Here is a 6,000-nt window from a genome sequence, read left to right as displayed (position 1 = left end):
AGAGAAGCAAGGGAACAGTGGCCCTCAGAACACATCAGATAAAAACAGACCATTATCACTGTAAGTCCAAGAGAAAGAAGTAGAGGACCTCAAATATTGTCTTTTCAGAAGAGACTTAGGAGATCAAGAGGAACCCTAAACACTACCCAGTCATTCAACAAGATAATCTGCAAAGTCAGCATTTTTCTCCTTATTTGAATTTGTGAAAGACCTTACAAAACTTCTTCATCAGTAGTCTTCAAACTTTTCAACATTTTTTAAAGAATTGATTTATCAAGTTACATTCAAAGATAAGTAACACATTGTGATGGTTCATTTTATGTGCCAACTTGGCTAGACCATAGTAACCAGATATTTGCTCAACTACTAGTCTAGAAGACCTGTCTAATATCTTCATTTTATTATTTTTTCATCAAATGACAATGAATTGTTATTCATCAAAGATACACGTATTAGGAGGTAGAGAGAGTGCATCTTCAATAACTCCTACGTTAGTTTGACAAGATAGGGTGCAAAATGAAAACTTGAGGACATAATAAAAATTCAAAAAGTAACAGCTAATTGGCCTTGGCCCTGCATGACACTTGTTTTGTTCCACAGAGGGGAGAGCAAAAAGGAGAGGAACAAAGAGAGGAAGAAGAGGAAGGGTGAAGAGAGCTGCCGAAGAGATGGTAGAACGTTAACCAACATGCTATCATCATTTATCAACTGTTTGGTAGAGGAGGAATTAATGGACCCAGCTTCAAATCATGTTCAACACAATGGGGAGGTGACCGAGATGTTGGATTGCTCTGGGTGTGCAAAGGCGTGGGGGAGAGGAGAATGATTTCAGTATTTCTTAATAAGTCAGAGGGCCTTAAGCTGACTGTTGCCTTCTGACCATAATTATTACACTTACTGTTTAGAATAGATTTAAGTCCAGCTAATACTAAGAAAGGATGATTAGCTAGATGAGCATCTTTTTTTCTGATATGAGGACAATTTCCATTAGGCTTTTGAATCATGGCATATCCCTAGAAATTCAGAGTAGACTAGGAACATTTGTCCAGTCCAGAATCTCTCATCATATAGACTAGGAAGTGGTTGATGTCTTTGACTGGACTAAGTCACAGGGTCACTAAACAACACTGACATTGATTTTCTGGTTTTAGTCTGTGTTTTCAGGTTTTAGATTTTTTGGAAATTATTGATTTGAGAGAGAGAATGAGCAAAAGAGAGAGTGTAGGAGTGAGGGGGAGGGGCAGAGGGAGAGAGAATCCTCAAACATTCCCTGCTGAGTATGCAGCCAGACTTGGGGCTGGATCCCAGAACCCTGAGACTGTGACCTGAGCCAAAACCAAGAATCAGACATTCAAAAGACTGAGCCAACCAGGCACCCCTAGATTTTATTTTTTTTTTAAACTCTGTAGAGTTTTAACATTCCCTCCTAAGGGAAGTCTTCATTCCTAAGTGGATGCAGGTACGTAAGTTTCACATTTGACTTGTTCCCAGTTCCCCATTCACTTTATCATAATTTCTGGGACATTTTTAAAATGGAAGATGTGTTTTTCTTTAAAATAAGCCTCCTGACAGTACATGAGTCAAATTATGTTTGTGGCTACTGCAGACACTTACATGCCTGTCACCTGTCACATCAGCTAATATGGAACATTGGCCCACTCTTTCTCTGACTCTCCTCTCTTTTCCACATTGAAATTGCTAACCATAAAACAAAATCTTGGTGAGGAAGTATGAGGATATGCTACAAATTGAACATTGTGGCTAAAACAATAAGCTGGTAGCCCCACAGTTATGCAATTTGTCCCTGAGATCAAAAGTAAAAAAGTTAATCATCTCAAAATTCTTTTTCTTCTTTTCTCTTGAAAACAGCACAAAAGCAGTACACTCATTTGGGAATTAGAGGCCAGTCTGTGATTAAGACAATGGTTTAATCATGCAAGGAAGGATGGCCAGAACATTTATTTGTGTTCAGTGAGCTGAGATAATTTCACCCCTCTTTCTAGATCTCCCAGAAAAAGATTTTTTAGGGCCATTCAAAAATGGAATGCCTTTAACACTCACCCTTTATTTTAAGGACCGAGAGGAATGTTTGAGTCATCCTAATTTCACAGAAATTTTCCTGAAAGGGGAGGAATGTGTCTCTTTGCTTTGCATGTCCTTGGCCTTAAATGTACTGAATAGATGGGGGAATTTGACAGCTTTTGTTCTAAAGTTAGCCCTCATTCTCTATTTCAGACTCCATGGGGGAAGGACTGAACTTTGTAATTAATACTCAGGAAATTAGCAAGCAGCAATGGCAGAGATCAAAAACGGGTAAGTGGACAGATCTCAATGCCCCTGAAAGTCGAAGGCCAGTCAGGGGCACACAACAGCAGAGATTCCAACAGCCGCAGAACCCTCTTTTCAGCTTGTTTTGATTCCTTTAAATGTACTCTGTTCAGTGTCCCCGAAGTGTAAAAGCAGGTCTTATTTTTGCCACTGTTCCTCTGGTTATCTACCTGGGAAGTTTTGTTTGTTGTTGTTGTTGTTTTGTTTTTGCTTTTGTTTTTGTTTAAGGGAGAAGTTGTTTTTATTGCATTGAGAAGAACTCTGATGAGCCAAAATTACGTTCTACATCAGAATTCAAAAATATTTTTTCTTCTCCTCTTGCATAGAAATAATAGTACCTGAGAATTAGCTTTTGATCCAGCAGGACTTGAGAGGACAGGCTACTTATCCCTACAAAAAGGGCCATTGAAGAATGAAAATTGAAATTTTCTTGAGAAAGCAGGCTGTTTATTGGAGGAGTAATGAACAAGAGTCATCAGGGGTCCTGTCCCTTGGGGACCACTAACATTGACCTTTTTAAAAGGAGAACTTATTGGGAAGAACAATAAACTCTTGATTGACTCCATTAAATAGCAAAGTAAGAGAATGTTCATAGAATTCCCCATTCTCAAGGAATTGGTTTCTGCATATAAATTCTAAAGGAATTATTTCTCGGTGTGTGTTCTCAAAAAGATAGGTAAAAAAATTATTGTTCATCAACCTTAAAATTTAGGGCAAACAGGGATGCCTGGGTGGCTCGGTTGGTTGGACGACTGCCTTCGGCTCAGGTCATGATCCCGGAGTCCTGGGATCGAGTCCCACATCGGGCTCCCGGCTCCATGGGGAGTCTGCTTCTCCCTCTGACCTTCTCCTCACTCACGCTCTCTCTCACTGTCTCTCTCTCAAATAAATAAATAAAATCTTTAAAAAAAAAAATTTTAGGGCAAACAATTCATTGTGTGTCATCGACTCAGTTTCAGGGACTTCCTAGAGATCCTGAGATCTAACTTCTCTCAATCCTGCCTTTTGTAGAATAAATACTCAGCAAACTCTTTTGCCCCACAAGAGTAGCCAGGGTGCGAGGATTCAAGAGCACCTCGCTCCAGGGGTCCCACGCAAACCAGCTTCAGCCAAAGATGAGCAGGGATGAAACAAGAAAGAAATTTTTCCAGTGAGGCCAACACTAGGAAGACAAAGGACCAGCATCTCCAAAGTGCTGGAAATAGTTCTAGGCTTGTTATAAGGAAAATGTGGGACAGAGGTGGGTCTCTGCAGTTGGGCCATGAAAGTCAAGTTGATTGTTGTTTTGGAGTCAGTCATAGGCGGGGCATGATGGCTGGCCCAGGGCAGACCTTATTGCTTGAGGGATGGTTTCCTTTCCCATCAGGGGAAACTTTGTCCTCAAGGTCTTTTGCCTAAGTTAAGTGATGGGCTAGAAAGAACTTAAATAAAAAGTTTGGTGTCATATGAAGGTAGCTGAAGTCCTCTTTCATAAGTAGAATGTGAGGCTCTGGAGCCATCTTTGGGCCAAAGGCGATTTATGATCTTTGTGGGATTTTCTACTGGTTTGCCATTGTGTAACCTTTGTACTGTAGCGGTCATGGCATTTACCTTATTTCCGAGGCCAAGTGATCTGGGTCGTGAATGAAACTTTATCTTCCTCTGGGTTCTTTGATCACTCAAACTTTGGCAGTTCATGACCTTTCCCTGGTTTCCTATTTTAGCTTATCTTATACCAGCATTGCCACACTCATTTATATTATCTCCATGTCCCTGTAGTCACTTGAGTTTGAAATGTTCTTTCTTGGGCTTACTCTTTATTATCTAAATGATAGAGATCATTAAGAAACTTGTTCCTAATAACTCAACAGTAACACACTCCCAAAGAGAGACTGAAAATAGCATATTTAACTCTGTTCTTGGGAAAGACTTTAACTTCTCTAAGTTGTTTCCCTCCTCCCAACCCCAAAGCAAGAGAGTTGGACTGGGTAAGTGGGCCTCAGATTTTAGGATGCATACAATCCACTTAGATAATTTTTACAAATGTGCATTCCTAGGCCTTGATCTCAGTTTTAAATGATATATTTCTCAACAAGTACCTAAGAATCACCATTTGAGCATGTATATCAGGTAATTTTTGTTAAGATGGTATAGGTACTATACCTTGAGAGATACTATTCTTGATTACTTATATGGTAAATATTATTTATTAAAGAAGCCTTCCACATTATAGTGCATATATTTTCCTTCCTTCCTTCCTCCTTCTCGCTCTCTTTTCTTTCTTCTTTCTCTTTCTTTCCCTCCCTCTTCCTGCCTGCCTGCCTGCCTGCCTCTCTTTCTCTCCCTTCCTTCCTTCTTTTCTTATATTTCCAAAGCTGTTTAATGGCCAAATGAATATGGAGCAAAATGAACTCATGCGCGTGCAGGCTAAGGGAATGTAGAAAAAAGGCATATAAAACAATCACTTACATTCAGTTTTAAAGGAGCAAGAAACAAAGTTTCATTTTTTTCAAAGGTATTTAAAAATATTAAAATACTGTAAAACAAATGCAATGTAGGAACATTCTAAAGACTGCACTGATAAAGTTTCAAAACAGTTTGCTTATAGATTAGTCACCTGTTCTTTTCATAATGTGGTATTAATGTACTTGCAATGACAGGCAGGGTTTATGTAACTTCCCTTTGAATCTGGGTGAGATGTCACTATGTTATGTAACTTCTGGAGCTGAACAATAAAAGTTGATATCACTTCTACCTAGTACTTTCTGGAGGCTTGCTTTTGGAGCCCAGCTGCAACACATTTGAGGAAACCACAACTAGCCTATGCAGGAAGGCCACTTGCAGAGGCCACGTTTAGGTATTTCAGCTAACAAGCCCAGCTCTCAGCTGACAGCTAGAACCAGTTTGCCAGCCACATGAATGAGCTCTCTTAAGGAGTGAAGCTTAAGTCCCAGCCAGACCATCCTGTCTGACGCTGCACAGAGCGGGGGAGCCTTCCTTGCTGAACCCTGCTGAACCCTGCCCAAACTGCAGACTTGTGAGTTAATTGTTATTTTAGGTCACTAAATTTTGGGGTGGCTTGTTACACAGTAACAAATAATTCAAACAATTGCAAAAATTTATAGTCTGGCTTAACCAAGTGTAATGTTAGACCATGGACTTTGAAATCAGAGGAACTGGGTTTACAGAGGATCTCCAAAATTAGTTACTGGGCTACTGTGGGCAAGTTCTTAAACATTGAATTTCAGAGACTTTATTTACAAAACAGTAAATAATACCACACTACTTATAGCTGTTTTTGAGAATTACAGAGGGGATGAATAAAAAAATATTTTTCTGCTTTATCTTTTTTAATCTTTAGAATTTTGTTGATGCATATAAGCAGCATATATACGACTTGCATTTACTGAAATATGACTTCTTTTTGAGACTCTTCCTCCTTTAAATACTAGGTAAATGAATTTTTAAATACCCTTAAACATTGTCCCCCTTCAGAGATTTATTTCTTGATATCTCATAAGAAAGAGAATTAGATTAAATTTTGCTTATGGAAAGAGTTTTTTGTTTTTTTTTTTTAAAGATTTTATTTATTTATTTGACAGACAGATCACAAGTAGGCAGAGAGGCAGGCAGAGAGAGAGGAGGTAGCATGCTCCCTGCTGAGCAGAGAGCCCAATGCAGGGCTCGATCCCA

The sequence above is a fragment of the Lutra lutra genome, chromosome 1, assembly GCF_902655055.1.
Source record: "Lutra lutra chromosome 1, mLutLut1.2, whole genome shotgun sequence".
NCBI lineage: Eukaryota > Metazoa > Chordata > Mammalia > Carnivora > Mustelidae > Lutra > Lutra lutra.
Note: the sequence above shows the minus strand (reverse complement) of the source record.